The sequence below is a fragment of the Lathamus discolor genome, chromosome 2 (genome assembly GCF_037157495.1).
Source record: "Lathamus discolor isolate bLatDis1 chromosome 2, bLatDis1.hap1, whole genome shotgun sequence".
Lineage (NCBI taxonomy): Eukaryota > Metazoa > Chordata > Aves > Psittaciformes > Psittacidae > Lathamus > Lathamus discolor.
In genome coordinates, this window is record NC_088885.1 from 70,736,512 (window position 1) to 70,757,716 (window position 21,205).

At 38.5% G+C, this 21,205-nt stretch overlaps 1 long non-coding RNA gene across 1 annotated transcript in view; it reads right to left on the reverse strand.

Annotated features, from left to right (window-relative positions):
* The window catches only part of LOC136009251 (uncharacterized), a 32,216-nt gene extending 17,962 nt beyond the window's left edge, over positions 1 to 14,254 (reverse strand). Inside the window, exons 1-2 of the long non-coding RNA XR_010610433.1 lie at positions 14,180 to 14,254; positions 13,980 to 14,087 (exon numbers count right to left, since the gene is read on the reverse strand). This is a non-coding gene — a long non-coding RNA (uncharacterized LOC136009251). The remainder of the gene's footprint in view (positions 1 to 13,979; positions 14,088 to 14,179) is intronic.
* Positions 14,255 to 21,205: the final 6,951 nt, after the last annotated feature.

The following is a 21,205-nucleotide window of genomic DNA, read 5'->3' on the forward strand; positions in this document are numbered from 1 at the left end:
TAAAAACACCAGCAATGCAGAGATAGTTGTTGTTGAGCAAGTATTTATGCTGTGCTGATTTTTCTACTGTCCTAGGTATTTAGTTTGAAAAGTTTTTGGGTTTGGTGGGATATTTTTATTTTTTTATTTTTTTTTTTTGGTCTGCCCTCTTTAAGCAGGCCGTTCCCTAAAACTAAATGCTAAGTGTACTATTCTGCTGCTGGCAGATGTGCCCTGTATGACCTAATGTTCAGTTCTTGTGGTCAACAGCAGTTAGGACTTGAAGCATGTGAACTTTAGCAAGACACAAGTTTAATTGCTTTTATTGGTTTGTTTTAGTGTGTAATTTAAATGCAATATGATATTTGGAGAGGCAGCATATCCTCTAGGAAATCCATTCAAATGGTGAGCACAGCCATGTCTAAGATGGGATTTAAAAAATAAATAAATAAATAATAATTAAAAAAAAAAATCCCATTTGTGCCTTTGGGAAGGAAAAGAAACAATCAGAAATACTTGTTTTTTTTTTTTTTAACAGAGAAATTCTATCAATCAAAAGATAAAATATAATGGGATGGTTAAAGGGCCTACCTTATTGATTTTATTCACATAAATATTTCCACTGGGTTAGTGAATATACCATATCTAAATTCGCCCATTGCAAGGGGCAGGAGGAAAAGTTGTTAGATGGTCCTATTAGAAAGCAGTGTAATCTTTGGCAATGGCAGAAAGAGTCCAAATTTCCTTTCTAACAGACAGGCTAATCAGTAGCAATTAAGAGGCAAAGTAGCAGACTAATAAAGTACACTTGCCACCAGTTGTCATCTTAGTGATCAATTCACACCTCCACAACAATAACATCGACCCTTCAAGTGCTCTAATGACCCTGAATCCCTAAAGTGACAGGAGGATTAGGGCAAAGATAATGTGCTGGAAAGGTGCTAATGAAGTGGTGGGATTACAAGATGAGCTCCATCCTTGATAGACAGCAAAACGGAGTGTTCAATCCCACTCCAGCAATGAGGTTCACATGGGTAGTCTTATTGACTTCCCCATCCAGTCAGGATCAGGACCTTAATTTAATTAATTAGGGTTTTTCATTTCTTAGTTAAATCTGAAATATACAACTGTGGCAGCTCCGTTTCAGGAAAGTAGCAGATACTAGGTAATTAAGTTTATTCTCCTGTGTTGTTTTTCTCTCCGCAAATTGTATTTTGCAGACATTGATTGCTTGTATAATTTTAATTTTGTGCAGTTAGTTTTAGAGACATTTAATTTTTTGAGTAAAATGTACATAACTCCTTTCCCATGCACATGCACTGTTGAAATGAGAAACTGAGTATGTAATTAGAATGTAATGTCATATGTTCGGTAACAAAAAGGTGTCGTCTTCTTGCTCAGCATTACAAGTGTATATGTATATTTATAGATACTGTATGACAGGAGTGTTTTGAAGTGCTAATATTGAACTAGTATTCTTGTAGATATTGTGGAATATGCATATTTTAAAATGTCCACTGTGTTTACCAGATAATCAAAACAATACTTAAAAGCTTTCTATAAATAAAAACAATTATTAAAAGCTTTCTATCTATTGTTAAATTGCACTTGAACTATATCTGTAGCACATTTCAAAAGAGTTTGTCAATATCAGAGAGGGGAGAAAGGGTACAACAGGCTGCTTCTGGTATTTTAAGCCTCGGTCTTCATTAGATATTACTCTGCTGCTTCATTGTAGCTAATTAACTTGTATATTGAAAACCCTTTAGAATGATTTGATGCAGGGAGATTTGGGAATACATCGTGCTGGGATTAGCACATTTATATTGCTGTAGCTGTGTCCCTGCTGTTTGGGTGCTGGGGGAGGTAACCATTTACAAATTTAGCTATATTAGAATCATTTTCAAGTGGTATAAATTCTACTGACAGCAATTTCAACAAAATTTGCTTTACTTCAGTGGAAGATGTACAGATAGATTGTTTGCTGCTGCACACAAGAATGTCAGAGTCTGCCCTGAAAGATTAGTCTTGAGAAGGTTTATTTGTTTTTGTTATTTTGTGACTTTGAGAAGTAAAAAAGTAGAGGCCTTAAAATACCGACATTAAAAAGTGGGATTTTGAAACAAGAATATTGTAACTTCTTTGATAATCAAAATGAAATTTTAAATACATCTGTGTCATGCCCTCTGTTCTCTTCAGGAATTTGAGTTTCCTGGTTTCTGGCTTCACAGTTAAGCACTCAAATAGCTAAGTGAGCATGCTGTACAAATTTTTTCTTTTGCATATTTTATGCAATGCAGCACTATTTATAAATCTGTAAAATATTGCACGTGTGCTAATTAATTGACTTTAAAAGCTTAACTTTTTGTGGAAAATTTGCTGTCAAGACTGAGGCTGAAAACTTATTTTTCCCCAATATTAAGAGAAAAAAATGGAAATTTACTGTAATACAGGGCACAGGTGTGAAAATCCAAACACCAAATTTAAGCCAAAGAACACATCTCAGGCATTTCTAAGAGAAAAGTTACAAGCGACATGTCTCAGTACCAGTAGTACACCCATGGAATAGCATGAACTTGAACAAGGAATGAATATTTTCTAGTTTATCATTAAATGCATGTTTTTAATTATGTGAATTACATTATAATGCATTTAGGGTAATTCTTAAAAAAAAAAAAAAAAAGAGTAATTTCTGTTCCAGAGCTTAACCTTAGCTTGAAATAGTAATTTTGAGGGAGTTGCTGTGATGTGTCATTTCTTTACATGTCAGAGGAGAAATGTTTTTCTCCTGTTTCGTAAAAACTACAGAAGAATTTTCGGAGGAAATTGACATTTTCTCATTGCCAGCCAGGAATGGAAGAGTCTAGCAGATGAAAGCAATACCTCCGTGCCAGTTCCAATCCACAGATTAAACACACCCTACGAGGAGTAAATCTTAAACTGCAGGTTTTTGCTGTGGGTTATTTGCTGTGGGTTTTTTGACGTGGGTTTTTTGCTTTTGATTCGTACAGAGATCAGATTCTGGCACTTATGTAATGTTACTGAGTTTGGTACCTCCCAAACGTGAGAGGGGTGAATATGCAGTAGCAATCTTTATTGCAGGAGTGTGGCCTGAAATTAATATTCAATATGCATATGTGTGAAGTCTGTAATTTTCTGTTACAGACCAAGTTCTTGATCTTTCTTTATGGTTGCAGCACACTGGGGTAGAGGCACTTTTATTTTACTTTGATACAGCATGATGAGCCATTTTTGAAACAATACATGAAGTCAGTCTTTTATTTATTATTTCCTTTTGTGCTCAACAGATTGCCCATTCAAAATGGAAGAGCACAAACACTGTTGCCTCCTCAGTCACCTTGCTGTGAAGTTGTAATGTAGCAAATGGTTAATGTATGCATACATGCAGGGACTGTTTTAACCCACATTTCACACTGCCATAACTGATTCATTGGTTTTGAAGAACAAAACAAAAACAACAGCCCTTGTCCAGCTGCAGCAGGCAAGAGGTAGGACATATGCTGGTGTAAAAGAGGGGTAGGGCAGGAGACCCCTGCCCAAAACATTGGAACAAAGGGAGTGCAATTGCCTTGGCAAGGCATGGGATGACTTAAATACCCTATTGTATGAAATATGAATGGGTTGGCATTGTGAATTGCGGCATGGGGGGCTCCTCTGCGTTGCAATTAGTCACACAATTACCCAGATTACATGGGGAAACGACTAAGGTAAATAAGGCCAGCCTTCTGCCATCTCTTCCCCAGGGACAGGCGCGAGCTGTCCCGACCCCTTCCCTGATACTGGGAGCTGAAAGGGGAAGGAGTTCAGCGGAAGGGGAGCAAAGCCATAAGCCCTGTGGTTAACAAAAATAAAGATTTCAAGGGCAAAAGCATGAAAACGTCTTTCCGGTCAAGTGATGTATGGGTATTGTTCCCTGTTACTACACAATGTGAAAATAAATCGCTTGGCCAAAAAAGATCTCATCCTCTCTGTCCTCCCACATTAAGGGAAACCCACTGGTGGTGATCACAAAAGAGTGCGGTAGGCGCAGTCTGAGTCCTGAAATCATCTTTCCCCAACATATTCTTGCACACAGATTAGTTCTCCTTTCCCTCCCAACCATGCAGCTCTTATGGCCATGGGTAATACTGTGAAAACTGTGTTTTACACAGCCCAGGGCAGCTCAACAGTGTAAGGAGAGATTATTTCTCTGTGCTGGAGTCTTAAGACACATATCATCAGCTGTGATCCAAAATAAACTTATGTCTGTATTATGGAAGATCAGGCTGGAGAGATTGCACTGCCAGCTGCCTCAGAGTTTTCAGTCTTAAAAATTTCTCCGTTTACTTTGCCTAGAAAATCAGCGGTAAACTGATCTGCAGTGTTGACACTGCCAAAGTCTCAGCTTCTGTGGGATTGTCTCAAAAGAAGCTGTATAAGAAGTGATACAACTATGCATATCTATATGTTCATAGTATGAAATGTATAATGTGAAATACGTATGTATATGTTATACATATAGATTTACGCTGAGCTGTCTCAAAAGGGAAGGCTTTTGTATCTTATACTAGCTTTTCAGTTGAAAAAGCTTCTGATATTTTAACATTTTGTAGCATCTTTTACAACCCCAAACTCAAGCTCTTTTATAATGCAAACAGTTAAACTGAAGGCACTGTGCTATATCCCACCTCATTGAAATAGTACTGTCGGTGCCTAAACTAGGATGTAGCAGGGAGGAGCCCTTATGCAGGGAGCTATTTGAGTCAAGTGATGTCCAACTCCAAAGCACTCAAAACCAGCTGGGGTCTCAAAGGAGACTACTGCTGCCTGGGTGTTTTTAGAGAGATTTTGGTACCTAAAGTTGCAGTTGCTCAGAAAGTATTTAAGTGGGTTAAACTGAGACCTGATGTTCCCTGGAACAGAAAAGAAGCAGTTTGAGACAATGACTGGAAACATGGTTTGAAATGAGGGAAAGGGGCAGTCTGACTTTTGTGTTTCTTCCTTTTTTAGTTTTGGGTGACCTATTAACAAAATTCAGCACAAGTTTATGAATAGTGTGGCTTGGCCCAAATGTGCATTCTTCCCTAAATAAAATATTCAGCTGAAACTGTTTGCCTGAGTCTAGCTTGGATGGCTATGATGGGATTATCGATTAATAGCAAAACAGATGAAGAAATGGGCTAAGTGAATAGGAATGGTAAGCCCATTAATATTCCATGGGGTTTTATTCACAAGTATTCAAAGGGTACTGTAGTTATGAAAATATTAACCAGTCTTAAGAGAACACAGAGAAAAAGGTGCAGCTTTCGCATTTGGTTTTATAAACAGTAAAATGTACTCCATATTCAGTGTCAGTGCTACAGAGGGCAAATAATTGAAGTGGGGAAAAAAAAAAAAAGCCCAAACCCGAAGTGAAAAGATATTCAGAAGAACTTTAAAAAAAAAAAAAAAAAAGAAGTGAAGACCTGTTGCTTTTAGCAGTTCTTATTTTAAGTCTTTACACTTCTAAATGATGGAGAACCCCCTCAAAATATAATCTCACATTTATTTCTTAATTACCAGATAGAGAGTTTAGTGCAATTTGCCTAATTTCTGGTGGAAGTGAGCTCCCCTTGCCCCTTCTTTGCTATGAGTACTGATATCGGCATTGTAACCAGTTTGGCTATTTGCATCATTTAATATAATCTAAACTTCCCAAATTGTTCATTTCATGCTTTCATCAGGTGAACATTGCCTGTTTGTCTAGTTATATGGTAATTGTATTTCACCCAGGGTTAGATGCTTGCCCATGCTGAAGGAGTCTGTGGGTTTGTGTCTGTGTGTGTGTTTTGTACAGAAGGTGCAGCCTCTTAAATAAGCTTGTGCTTTTCTAATATAATATTTCATTATATTTTTGATTTGCAAAGACTTCTTAAGTGTACTGAACTTTAATGATGGTTTCTGGTTTACAGTCAAAGGAAAAGTCCCTGGTTTACAGTCATTTTTGGTTTCATAGAATCTTAGAATATTTTGGGTTGGAAGGGACCTTAACGATCATCCAGTTCCAATCCCCTGCCATGAGCAGGGGCACCTCCCGCTAGACCAGGTTGTTCAAAGCCCTGTCCAGCCTGGTCTTGAGCACTGCCAGGGTTGAGGCATTTGAATAATTTTTTAAAAACTCCTGCATAGCTGTCTCCATTTGCAGTTTAAGGGTGTCTGGAGCTTTGTGTATGGGCACAGCTTGTTACTTCTATCAAACCAAATCAGAATAGTTCAGTAGAATAGAATGGTTTGTACAAGCTGTATATTGTCTAAAAATAATGCAGTTTGCCACTGGAGTGAGATTTTGCATGCATTTCTGGTTTAACATATAATTCCACTGCTTATCCAAACAGCTGCAATATTATTGGAAAGAAAAGCGCAGTTCAGATCTTTCTGTTGTCTTAAAATCCAATTCTCTACACTATTGTTTTGAGTGTTTGCCGTGCTTGTGTGCTCAGGAAGTTCCCGATTAGCCACCTGTACTTATGTAGTATGCCACATAAAAGGAGAGAAGCTTCCTAGGCCTGTTTGTTGTTTAGCAGATGCAGAGGAGGAGTATATTGATTGAGCAGGGAGAAGGAAGGGTGAATTGATCTGATAGTGAAGTGACACATTTTTTGCTGAGAGGTGGATTTTTCTGATGGGGAAGGAGCAAATTGACTTACAGGTTAATTGAAGGAGAGAATTGACTGGGAGAGCCAGTGAGAATGTGATGAATGTTAACTTCAGGAAAGAAGGGTTTTACAAATATATGCACAAATATGTATTTCTTTACTAATTTGTCTGCCTAAGAGGGTAAATGGAGATGGGTGGCTTCATTTGACTCTTTTTGGAATGCTGCACGTTCCTTGGACTTCTATGAGATGGGTAGGCCTGGCTGTGTGTGAGACTTTTTCTCTACTTAAATATGGCTGGAAATATTCCTGCATTAAAGTCTGCAAAAGTTTGTTGTGGTTTTGGGGTTTGTTTGGTTTTTGGTTTTTTGTTGTTTCTTACTAAAGCTGTGCCTTGTGCTTCAGTTTACTGAGGCTGCCAGTGAATGCTCTTTGCTACTAGGTGTAATTGGTTAATCCAGGCTTGGATTTTTATGCATGTTGGGCACCTAACTCCCACTGAAAGCAACACGAACTAACAGTTTTTTTTCCTTTAAATAATCTTCTAAATAATCTAGATTTCAGTAGACAACCGTCTGCTTTGGTAGGACCAGAACTGCTTGCATAGGTACTGCTCCCTAGTCCTGTGGAGAAGGGACCATGATTTGTTCTGTTTGGCTAGTGCAATAGCGGGCAATCTGTGGCAGGGGCTTCTAAGTGCTACAGTAATAAAAACAATAATTAAAATAGTAAAAGTGACACCAACAACAGTAATAGTAGTAGTAATAAATAGTTACATATTGGTGCCACATCAATATTAATTACTCCAATGCTTAATTTAATTTCTAATTAATTTCCTAATTTCTGTCTGGATGAGGCTGCCATAATCTTCATGTGGTGCCTTTACAAGACCAGAAGTTTTTTCATTCACATTTTACATAAATGGCATAGAAGGCCTCCAAACACTTTATTCTGAGGACTCCTATTCTTAGAGTGACCTAAGGAAGTTTCTGTCTTCTCATTGGGAAAATTGTGATTTTAATGGGGTTAGGGAAGGAGCCTATTCAGTGAATTTTCCATGTTGTGGGACAGCAAACAGCGGAGTCCCTAAGGATCAGTGTGGTTATTGGAGCTCAGTGTTGTAATGTTACAATAATTTCCCTCTTGCAATGACATTACCCTGGGGACTGTGGGGAAACTGAATGCTACAAACTCTTTGACTTGAAAGAAGCTGTCTGTTCCCTTCTTCCCCTCGTACCCTTCCAGTCTGCTCTGACATGCTATGGCTTTTTTTGTGTCATCATGAGGTGAGATTCAGCTGTATTTACAGCTTTGATATTGTAGGAGTGAGCTCTGAAAATAAATAATATCATAATTTTTAAACTCGGGGTGGGGGGGCGGGGAAGGAAAGACCTTTACTTAGCAAACAATAGGCTTAGCCCTTAAAAAAAAAAAGGGGGGGAAATAAAAAAATTGCTATGCATTCAGGTAATTTACACATAAAAAGTATTCTTGGGTGTGGATGGAGGGTTGCATTATTTTGAAATGCATTTAGTATTTTAAAATACAGGAACAGCTTTGCTTGAAGTCAGTCCTTCCGGGCAGCCACATTTAAGTCTGTATGTTGGTGAAGTAGCACCAGAGGTGGGTGAGTGGGGTGAAAGGTATTTAGGGAAGTTTGTGCAGCTGGAAAAGATCTTTAAATTTGAATTCTTAATGGGAAACTTATGAACACACCAGAGCTGAACAAATATTTCAATGTGAATAATTTATATGACAATACTACTAATAATAGCAGGCTGCTGCAATTCTATAGTATGGCTAGCAGTTTGGCTGATAGAAGAGGCGAGGTGTCACTGTTGTACAATAGCCCTTGCTCTGTCTTGTACTGCTTGGGATTTCACCTTGGACTGAGCCAATCCATCATCCTGCTAAAGAAAAAATAACAGCTGTGTTTATCCATAAAACAAAAGAGTGTGATTGAAAGATGGTTTTCTCCATTTTCCTCCATAATAATTTACAAGTTTTCCCTTGTAGAAAGTGGAACCTTAGGAAGTTTCTTCGAAAATCAAAAGCTTGCTCACAGATTGACTGTTAAATGTGCATTGTGCATTTGTCAGGGATGCTCTAAATGGTACTGAATCTGACAGAATGCAAGCAGCAGCTGACACCTTCACTCCAGTTACAGCTGATTAAAGGATGCAGGGGTCTGGGAGCCCATCTCAAAAAGAGGACCACCGCAAATTCACCAAAGCACTTCCAGTCTGCACATTTCATATTGGCTGGCACAGAGTAGTCTAGCTATCGCACTTGGTAATCAACTTCTGCCTCCAATTTTGGAGTGTTTGATAATAGATACAGAAAAGAAGTTAAAAAATGCAAATGAGAATTACCTTACATTATGTACATTTCATGCACAAGTAACAGTGTAAAATGTAAGCATTACGTATGTTAAACCTCAGTGTATGTTTCAGAGCCGTGTTTCAGTGGCTCTAAAGCATGACACAGAGATTGAGATTGGGTGCACTCCCAGCTTTCTCCCTGTTTCCACACCAAGCCACATACACTGAGTTCTTGTAGGCTGAGCATGTTGGCTATTCAGCTTGGGAGCTCTTCCCTAGGCCTTGTAGCCACAGCATTCAAGCATAGGTAGGGATCCAGTGTGACCTAACCAGACCCATTAAAAAAAATCTCAGTATCAAAGAGTGTTTGGTGATGTCTGGAAACAAGACAAAGCACATCTCCTGCTCTTCTGAATGCTCTTATTTACAACTTCCAACTGCTAGCAAGTATGTATTGCTTGTGTATGCTGTACATACCTTGTGTGTTAGACTATGCTGAGTGCACATATAATTGCAGAAATCTTCCTCTATTCTGTCCCAGGTCAATTTTATATGGCAGATATTTTTCATTTCTTCACTAATGTGAAGGGGACATCCCAAGCAAATATCCCCTTTCAAACATGGATAATAAAATATACCACTTTTTTTTTCTGTTTTAAGTTTTACTAAAATAAGTAGAGAATTTTCCTTGCATTATTTCTACCAGGAGCTTTCTATTAAGCAAAACAACCACATTTCTCTCTTCTGCACTAAATTTATTTTTGCTTTATTAGCACCAGAGGCCAGAATCTCAAAACTGCTGGTTAAAAAAAATCCATGTAATCTTTAGAACACTTTAGCAAGGTACTTTTAAAAATACTTGAAACTGAATAACAGTGTGTGGCTTAGTAATCAGAACTGCAGGCATAAAATATAGTAAGTCAAGTAATAGGCATTTGTTAGCACTTTTTTTCCTACATTAATCCATTAATGTATTTTTAGAATTGCTAAATATTTAAAGTTCCAGACTGAGAGCTATTCTTAGGGTGATATCCTCTCTTAAGTTCAGGTAATGCTTTTGATCTCCATTTTCATTCACCTAACTGGAAAAAAGTTTTTTTCAAAAGCAGGTATTTGTTGAAAGGAAGACCCACAAGATGTGCCTCCAAATAAAAGCAAGTAAGAAAATACGTTTGTCCTGAGCCCTTAGTGCTGGGAAGTTGTTTATAATTAATTTAGGCAAACTGTTGAGCAGTGTACCAGAGTATCAGCAGAATCTTTTCATAGTCCGAGTCCTCTTGCTTTGATTTTTAAAGGCAGCAAGTGAGACCTGAGGGCTTTTAAACTGCAGAACTCAAGGAATTTGCTGATTTCCTTCCACTGGGCAACAAAACAAGAACCCTACATAAGTGTATTTTGGTAGGTAAATATATACATCCATCCATCCACATATTTAGGTATGTAGATGAATGTATGTGTCTGCATGTATTTTTTCAAGTACATACACTTATTAAATGTATACATGTATATATAAGCTTATGTATATATGAAATATATACCATGGATACAAACATGCATACACATGTATACTCTCCCTTTGCCTCCTGTTCTCCCAGTCTTCTTTGAAATTTGTTTTAAATCACTTTAAAGATCTGCTGGACCTATTAAATTCTGCCTCTGATGGTATTTCAAACTTAGTTTAAATTAAAGATAATACAAAAAAATAAATGCTTGCAATAACAAGAGAATATAATCTCCACTACTGGAACAGTTTATAATTTTTTAGAAACACAAAATAAGAGATATAAATTAGAATCTACACATTAAAAATGGGCTTGCTCCAAAAGGGACACTGTGATGTTTTGACTAGGATAAGGACTGCCTGAAATAAGAGAGGATGAAGTGAGTGCATGTGAGAGACTGGAAAAGAGAGAGCTTAGGAAAGCAAATGTGCTCTGCAGAAGTAGTTCAGTTTGCATAATTTATTTTAAATATGGATCCTCTCTGGTGTGTGAGTACTCTCTCCTTCAGCTTCACCCCCCCCCCTTCTTTTAAAAATAGGAATTTGTGTGCTGCTTGCTTTCCAATGTTCTAGTTCAAAAGGGTGTCTGGTGGTAGTTCAGCGCCTGTGTACTTGACTACTTGCTGCTGATGAGCCTTGCTTGCCAGTAATCTAGATTTATGGTAAGTCTACCCTTTCCCTTCATCTACAAGGTCCAGGGACATTTGGGTAGCCAATCTGCCCTTAAATATGTCTCTGAGGAAATGGTGCTAATTAGTATTGGAATTTACAGCCTTCCATTTTATTGACTTGTCCTACTTTCTTCGATAATTAACTAATGAGTAAAGTAATGAGCTATGTTAGTCAGTCATGATGTTCAATTAAACAGCAAATCAATTATTGAAAATAGTTTCGGACAGCTCTTGTGTCGTCACAGGGACTGTGTGTGCGTGTGTGTGTGTGTGCATGTGTGTTTCAAATGTGTGTGCATGTGTGTTTCAAATGTGTGCCCTAGATACAGCAGTGCTCCTCCCCAGAGGGCACTTGGCAGAGAGGAAGCTGTGTGATCACAGCCAAACCCAAACACTGGTCCCTCTTGCCCACATTGTCCACCGTTGTCTCCTCTTTGCTAAATAGTACCCTGATGCTGCATCTTACTGAGCGGAGCTTATTTGCAGGGAGTCCGCAAGCCTGAGAAAGACAAGACTGCTGTAAAACAGAGAGTGCTTTTCATGATGGGGAGGTTGGCAGAAGGAAGTTGGGAAGCAGGCATGTCCATTCATTGCTGTGACCCCTCTGCCTCCTTTCTTGGCTCACGCAACCTTTCCCACCGGTGAGCAGGGTCAACTATCCCAGAGCCTGGCATTTCAGCAGCGGGGGCTAATACACAAATATTAGTCCTCAGAGCCCTGTGTCTTTTCTGACCACAGCAATACCCAGGTGCAATGGAGAGGATGGCAGGGAGTTAACGACTTTTCCCCTCAGGGCTTTGCATATCAGCTTGAATAGCAGTTGTCCTTGGGAAGAGGCTTTCAGGACCACAACAGGTCAGGTCACAGTTTGCCCGGGCAAAGCAGTGACTCTGGGTCTGGCCTCAGTCCTTACAGCATAGATGATTTAGTCTGGCTGAGCAAAGGTCTTTTTTGTCAGGATGGGAAATAAACATTCATTATCTCCCTAATGTTGTGAATGAAATTTTGCCGAGGAAGTGTAAAGGGTATTTCCAGCAAAGAAAGCTGCAGGTGACATAATTCAGTAACTTGCCAGCTCTTCAGGTTTAACTATCTGAACTTTTTATCCTTCCTGTTTCCTTCAGGTCTTTTGCTTCATCTTGCCTGCTGCACTAGCTCTTCTATGTCTGCTGCCCATAACTGCGAATGCTTTTGAGCTCGTCCTCCGTAACAGCAACAGCTTGTCGCATTTGCTGCTACTTTCAGTTCTTTTGGCATTAAAGTGTACCATAGCATTATTCCCACATACAACAAGCAAACCTGTCCTGAAAATTCAGCAGTGCAGGAACAACTTTTACAGTCCTAAACTTTACTCATACAAATAAGAAATTTTGACTTGACCTGTCAAAAGACAGCTGTGCTGTGGGTAGCAGCGGTTCTTAGAGATGCCAGTGATACTGCCTTAAGCAATAAAAATGTCAAGGTTATCAGATGGAAGATTTGGGCTGGGCTTAAAATTTAAACATAATAGTATCACATATGCTGAACCAGAGACCATAACACTCAGAGAGACTTGCTGTACTTTCACACAGTACTGTTTGGGTCACAAAGTGGCATAAATAGTGCCATGCTGTGCTAGTAGGCTCTGTAATCATACAAATGAGCCCCATAATCATTTGTTGTTAATAATAGTCATCATACGATGATTTTTTTCCAAAGGTATGGAGCATGGAGAAAGCTCCCCCCCCCCCAGATTCAGAAGGAAAAGCAGGCCAGTGAGCAAGCTGCCTAAATATGGAGAGAGGAGCCTGAATATGTTGGCCTTAGCCATCCAATTGAGTTGCAATTCATTAGAGAAACAACAAGCCAAAATGAATCAAAGGCAGTTAAAAAAAAGGCAACATAAAGTTTTCATTTCCAAACAGTTTTAATTCACTGTTTGTGCTCTTTACTGAGAATATGCAAGAAGCACAAACATTCCCATATGAATTAAATTACAATTTACATATGAATTACATTAGAAATATGAGCTACACTAAAGAGATAATTAGCGCTGTCCTGGGTTATGTGAGCACAAACAAAAATTAAATAAGAACAATTTCAAAGCCAAGTTTTGCTTTGCCTTTTCAACTAAGCTGGTTTAATCAGCGATAATGAGTGAAATAAATCCACTACATACAAAACAACACACGATATCATACTGTATGAAATACTATTACTAAGTCCCAAGCCTTGGTACATTACACAGTCTAACAGGAGTACAATGTCACTGATACAATGCTATAGAAAATTTGCAGCTTCTGGGTGCCCAGGGCAGAAGGTGGTAGTCTCCGGGGCTGGCAAGGAAGGAGGACCCATGACAGGCCAGCATCACTGTGCTGCTCCAGAGAGAGTAGGAGCAGGGGGGTTGGAGGGCTATAACGGAGTGTGTAAGGTTTTTTAAACCTTACATATAAATGAGAAAGATCTGCCACAGGAAAATGTGCTAGCAGAGAGCAGTGAGAGGGAGGGGAGCTGGAGGGGAAACTGGGGGGAGGAGGGACGGGAGAAAGTGAGGAAGATAAAAATATCAACCAGAAGCAGACTACCTGTGCATCAGTGCCTCAGCCCCTAAATAGAGCTATGGTTTATGACTACCTTGCCTAATGAGCTAAACTCTGGTGACCATAAAACTGAAATATAATTATGACATTAAAGATGCCTATATTTGAACTTAATTATTAATTAATTTAATGAGAGAATAGGAGGTTGTAAAATTGCTAATTAAACGGCTCTGTAAAACTGCAGACGGCAGAGGATTTACCAAATGATGAATCCCACAACAGTATTTGGGCTATATCAATATTCTATTAATATACAGTATGCCAGAGGTACTGGCTAGTGCGCTACTCACAGTTAAGCCGATGTGACAGGCATACGGAGTGAAAGAAAATGAAGGACATAAAATTCCAAATGACAGCAACCTTGAAGACGATCTCTGCCCCCACCTCTGTGGCAGTTTCTGAAATCAGTTAAATAAACTCAGAAATGCAGGATAAAAATCAATCTTACCGTCACAAATGTGAATAAATAGGCTTGAAGCAAATGACCCACCTATGGTATTAGGCACCGTGGTGTTGTCGCTCTCTGCTTGCATGTGGGAATGGTCAGAGCTAATCTGGACTTAAGTGCAAAAGAACAGGAGGGATGCAGCATGAGTGTGTGTGTGGTGTGTGTGCTCGCATGTGGAAGAGAAGCTGAGCGAGAGCAAAAAATAACTGTCCCCGTGTGATTAGTGATATTAAACTCAAGTGAACCTTCAGGGGCTGAATTTGAACCTACGGGGGACAATTTTTGAGTTTCCCACACTCCACTATCAGCATGTGAGGAATTTCACTGTAATGTTTGAACGGCAATGCCACTTGGATGACATTCATTTAAAAATACAGAGGAGGAGTGCAGGAAAGTGTTTTCTTTTATCGCTGAGCCTAATTTGGAAAAGAAAATGTAGGGTGTTTCACTGTGCATGTCTTCAAATGTCAATCATGACTAATTACTGGGATAAAAGCAGAAGGAAAAAATTAAGTATCCCTTTGTAGTTTTGTAGGAAACAATGAAATAACCACTGGGCAGTGTAAAAGAAAAACACCAGTAACACTAGGCTAAAATGCAGAAGGCATGTTTTAGTATTTGCACAAACCCTTGAAACTATTGCTGCCTTGTGGCATAGCTTTTTATTTACACATTTAGGTTTTTAAATGTCCTGTTGACCGCTGCAAGAAGCAATTTGACAAGAAAGATCAAAGATACGATATCGAGAAAGTAGGGTTGGAAGAGACTCACCCCGACTTTGAGGAAAACAACACAGTCAATACAGTAACATCTCCTATTTCTGGAAAATGGATGGAGGATCTTGAGGCTAAGGACAGTAACTGTGTTCCCAAGTCCTTTGTGAGTTCTGAAGAAATTACATAAACTTTCAGTGCCTGAGTTTCTGCTTTCTAAGCTAGGAATAACAACAGTTTCTTGCCACTTATAATTCATGTTTCAGAACATTACATGGAAGCTTGCAAGTAATTTATGAGAAAGTGATATTTACAAGTCACTTTTTATTGACTGGTTTGGGACAAGACTTGAGAAAGCATCAGTTCTTACTTTGGTTTGGTTTTTAATATCTATCCTGGGACATACGAACAAGGTAATTTTAAGGAGCTGTGGACTTCACATGATGGTCTTGTTTACCTTATCTCAAATATTAATACAGTTTACAGTCTCTCAATACTCAGAAACCTCACTGGGGGCTTTTGTATGAGAATCTGCAGCTAAAATTACTGCTGCTCTAAAAAATCTTGATCCCAATTTAGAAAACTACTTTGGCTGGTTTCTATCTTATAATATGTACAATTAATAAATATGAAAGCTTCTATGCATTTATTGTTGTTGTATCATGCTTTGCAGTTTTATAGATCCTGTTTCTCAAGAAGTGACTTCTTTTACCAGAAACAAAACCAGACAGATTTATTCTCTTGTGCAAGCAGCTATCAAGCCTGCCCCTTGACTGTAGGCTTTTGTGAGATCTGATCTGTGTTTCACTTGCTCAGGTTTCAGTCCCAGCAATTCAGTCAATGAGTTAAAAGTTGGAACTGGTGGGTTTTTAGTGAAAGTAAATGCCAAATGACTTGTCATCACCACATTGAGGTTACACATGTAGAGCATCACAGAAATGCCTCTTTATCTCCCCCAGAGCTACCACGGTAAACTTTATTGCTGGTAGATTGCACTCTTTGCTAGAGAAATTCAATCTGCAGCACAGTGGATGGCTTAAATAGAAGAGAAAGAAGGACAGGAAATCTGGGAATGCTTTTATCTCCAACCTTATTTTGATGCAGCCATTGCAGACAGCTCCTTGTGAGAAAGAAATATCTGAGAAAGGGTAAGTACTGCTGAGAGTTATTGTCAGACCAAAAGCCTAGTGGTTGTTCTCGGTGATGATGCTTAACTGCCACCCAGTTATGAGGAGATCATGGGCAGGGATCTCCTCATTGCAAGGAGTGTGAGAGATCCATCTGACAGCTCTGAACCTGAAGTCTGTGGTCTTCTTTGTGAGGCTGGTCACTACAGACCCTGGGAGAAAATTATTTTGCTACCTTGCTCTGCTCTGAAGGAGGAGGCTGGTCACTCACCTGGCAGTGATCATAGGGTGAGCAAGGCAGGTGTCTCTCGATACCAGCCTCCATGGTAGCAGTGCTGCTCCCAGCCTTGTGTAGTAATTTGGTTGCCATTTATGTATGTCACAGTTTGCAAACCTCTGAGATTCCTTAAACATTCCTTAAACATTATGGGTAAAATCCAGCTGTGTCCCAGAGCTAAATGATGCAGTTGACAAGGATAAGATAAGGCATGTTTAACTATTATTGGTGTTGCAGGTGTTTGCCAGGGTCTCACTGCAATACATGTGAAAAGTATGTACAAACCCAAAGCTTTCATTGATTTGATTTAACTCTAAAGGATGTAAACTGTTTGTTTTAATCGTGATTTAAATCATTAAATTTTACTTGGTAAAAATTATCTGTTACTCTTGTTTGCATTTGTGCTTTTTGTTTTGTTTTGGTGGGGTTTTTTACCCTTTGGAAATATTTCCCTTTTTCATTCAGTTGGTGAGCTGTAATATATGCGAGCAAATATATCTTAACAAAGTAAGCTGCCCATTTCATGTATTTGTCACTGACCAGAAGGATACTTTATATCTGTGCCCATTCAGTAAGCCAGCTTTTCAATTTAATATAATTTAACTTTTTAATTCTTTACGTAATATCAGAATATGGTGAATCCTGTACCTTCTTTTCATTGGGTGAAAACTATGTTTTTCATTGGCATTTGCGTTAAAAGCTATTTAGATAGAACTCACATCACTACAACTGCAGGAAAAAACACTTTAAAATAGTTCTCAGTAAGTAAATAAAACTATCTTAAACTTGATGGTTGTGCAGAAGGGAAAATATATTTACTTAAACATATTTTTCTCATTTATACTAAGCATGTTAGATAAAAGAAATAGTGAAATTACATAGTTGAACCAGGTGTTTCTGTTCATAATGTCCATCGAGGCCTTCAAAATGGTAAAGCTTAACCTATTATATCTACTATATGCATAACAATTGAAAACCAAACCCAAGCTCCATTTTATTGTTGTTTTTCTTTTAACTTCCAGTTGGTTTCTAACATAGATGGATAAGAACTAACTAAATACTTTGAAATGAAGAAAAATAAATTTTGTAATTCCTGAAAACAAAAATTCTGCCATCAAAAATGCCAAACTGAAATAGAAATGCAGACTTTATATTTCAATACTAACTTCCACAAGATCAGTGTTTGACTTGTTTTTCAACCCCCAGAGTGATACTAGCACTGCTTAAAACAATGGGTCATTGCAATGCTAAAATGATAGAGAAAAGACAAGGCACAGTAATAAAAACATAAGTTTCTTTATAGAGCTGGAGGTCTGCAGATCTGAAACTTATAGCCTGAAAATAGGGGATTACTGTATTTATCAAAAGACAAGAGAATTTACATTAGTACCTGTTATTGCAATCTTTCTTTAGATCAAAAGAAATGACAGAGAATGAATATGACAGGAAAAACATGGATTTTACTTTTCCCTTTTAGGAAAACATGCCAATTATTTGGTTTGAAATCTGAAAGCTGAAAGGTGTTCTCCCAGGTATGTGCATCAGCAATGTGGCTTAAGTTTGAATTGGAATTAACAATTCTTTAGTTCCCCAAGGTGAAAATAATTAAGATAGCTCCACTAACTAACTGGTAGGTTAGCAGTGGCAAAATACATGGATATTTTTCAACACACAAGTATCAAATAGATCTGTGCAGCAGCAGGATGCTATTTTTGTCAGATGACTTATGATTACAGGACACGGGGAGAAGGAAAGAAATCTTACTTTTTGTTAGTTACGCACAAGATCACATGTTGTTCTGGAAGAAAGATAAAGGAGACAACTTTGGAGTTTTCGATCTAGAGAAAACTCATGCTTTTTATTTTGACAGTAGATTACACCTTTGTTTTAATCTCTCTACTCAGCTCTCCTCACTGTTTATTTATGAACAGTTTATGAACTTTTCCATACCACAAATTAGATAATTATCATAAACCCTCCTCAAACGCAAGTGTGTAGAGAACCACAAACAGATTTCAGCTGCTGAAGCAAGCTGCCATGACCTCTGTGGATATTTTTCTGCAGGGAATTACACAGCCTTTCAGATGATGTCACAAGGAAGGTTGAAGCCTGGCAACCCTTCATGTTCTTCATGTACTTGAAAAATCTAGCTGGATACTTTTCTTTTGTTCCAAATCACAAACCAGGAAAGTATTATAAACAAGAATGAGTCAGTCTTTCTGCTCCCAAACTCCAAATGTGTTAATCTTTTCCTTACATTGTCAGTTTTGATTTAGTTCTAGAGAAAAAAGAAGGTAAGAAAGCAGCCTGGCTGAGGTTGGCTGCACTCTCCTGCAAACCTAAAGAACCAAGGTCTAATCTCTCCCTCTCTTTTCTAACGTTTCAGGTCTTCTCCACACAGGAAGCTAAGGCAGATAACACTTTGCTCTAGCATTCAGGAATGGTTGTCCCACAAACCCTAGGTGCCTGGCAAGCTACTTCACAGCATGCTTTGCTGCATTAGCATGCTTTGGCTATGGTTTGTCCAACTGAGGGGAGTCATTAGAAATAAACTCACCCTACAGACAACCCAGGATAACTCTTGAGCTTATTTTTTTTTTAACTTCTCATGGTTGTTAATTGTGTTCTGCTTGAATGCAAAACTTGTTACAACCCCAGTTGGTCAGAAGAGTGTTTAAAAACTGCTCTAAATACAGTTCGTTGTCCTAGATTTCAGAGGGATTATTCATATAGTTAAAACTACGTGCCTGTTTAAGTGCCAGACTGCATTTATAAGCAAACTTTAGTCTTTAACCCCACCTTAATCTTTAGGGTTTTTCCTTTTACTTTGTGAAATTATGTAATTCTTATTTATTGTATAAAAAGCTTGACTTATATATTAAAGGCTTACAGATGAAGCCATGGCCATGCATGACAAATGTTAACAAACCTTAATAAAAAGAAACAGCAGTATAAACACAATATGGAAAGATGTAAATCCTAGCTGTAATAAAAAAAAAAATCTAAATATTGCAAAGTTGCCTTACCTGCATGTACATACACTCTGAGGCAATATTTTCTTCTGAAAGAGAAATCTGAATGTAGACTTCATGATGTAATCTAAGTAATCTTGCCTGGAAAAATAACAACTGTCTGTTTTCAGCAGATCCATTTGAGGAAGTAAGGGTAAAAAGGCTAGCAAAGCATCTCAGAAGTGCCAGTGTGACAGCATTAAAAAAATAACACAACGCTGTGAAGAATTAAAGGAAGAGATCATAATGTCACCTTATTTCTTGTAAGTAGAGGTGGCTTGAAGAAGGAGAGGAAGGTAAAGGCGCACATGTCTTCTGTGAAAGGTTTCTAATACCCGTGATACGATTGATTCATCTCTGGCTTCAGCTTTGTGGGTTCTGTCTTTGTGAGAGCAGTCATAACAACTGGGAGATAAATCACTCTGTATTCTGGGATGAAGGGAGAACCCCCAAAATTCTCAAGTTCCTACCATTAGTAATAGAAGAGATGCCTGACATAGTAAATCAATTTGAAAAGATTAAATAACAATTTTGTCTTTGCATTATTAAAAGTACTATCCCATCTGGTATGAGTTTGCTTCTTGTTTACAAATGCCTTAGTTTGAATGAAGAATAGAAAAAAGAGTTATTGCTCATTCCCTCAAGCAAATGGGAAACCCAGCTGATGATAGTTCTCCATCACAGGCAGGGCAGGAGCATGTCACTTATAGCTGGCCATGGATGTCTCCTTCAATAGCTCCATCTATATGCATGCACTTGGCCATACCTAAGCTTTTCTGGTTATGTGCACTCCCTTCAAACATAACCTCATTTTGTTTTAATGTATTTTGCCACAGTAACGTGGTCTGTCACTGCATCACCAAATTATATTAAGACACATGACAACAGCCACCCAACTGGATGACCTCACTCTTGCCCTACTTTGATTTAGTTCAATCATTTCTGGTGAATTAGGTGTATAAAAGAATTCCCAAGAAATGGCTGAAAAAAACTGCTGATCACGTGGGTTGCGTACACATTTGGGAATATCAACTGCAGTGAACAACTGGGTAGCACAAGTTCAAGTTACATAAAGGATTTAAGTCATATATCAGAAAATACATTTCCCAAGACCATACCAACCCTAACCACAAGTTTAAAGACTTACTTTTTCCACATTGTCTTCCTAAAGGGTCAAGTTTGAAACTGCAACCCACAAACAAAATATTAAAGATAATAATGGGTCATTCTAACATCCTTCTTGTTGTGATCAAGAGGGAAATGTACATGTGTACACATGGTGAACAAACATAAATACTGTAATTATAGTAATGCTAACACAGATTCATCTGCTCCACCTATGCACTTATGATATCAATACATTTACACACACATTTATACTCACATTAATGGGAACAAAATTTATTCTATTAAGACAAAGGAGATAACAAATCAGTAGTATCAGTTTCACATTCAGGTCTCAATTATTTAAGCTACCTTTGGGGGTAGTTTAAAAGCTGCAGTGAGTACTAATGTGGGTATCCAGACTGAGCCTTCCTGCAGACATGCAGCTGTGCAGGTCTCTGGCTGCAGCGAATGCCTGAGCCTGGCACTTGTATTGGAGGGAGCCAGTGAAACTGCTTGTGTTCGCTGTGAGCAAATAAATGACCTGCTCAGGCAGGTGGCTGAACTGAGGGAGGAGGTAGAAAGGTTGAGAGCCATTAGAGAGTGTGAAAGTGAAATAGATTGGTGGAACCACACCCTAAGGCAAGGGCAGAGGGAAGTGGTTCAACAAGATATGGATCCCCTTCCCTCCTACCATCAGACAGAAGGAGAGAGCTTAATGGACAAGGATGGATGGAGGGAGGTTCCTCCTCGGAGAGGTAAGCGAAAACCCTCACAATCCCTTCCTCCCTCCCAGTTGCCCTTGAATAACAGGTACGAGGTCTTGGAAATTCAGG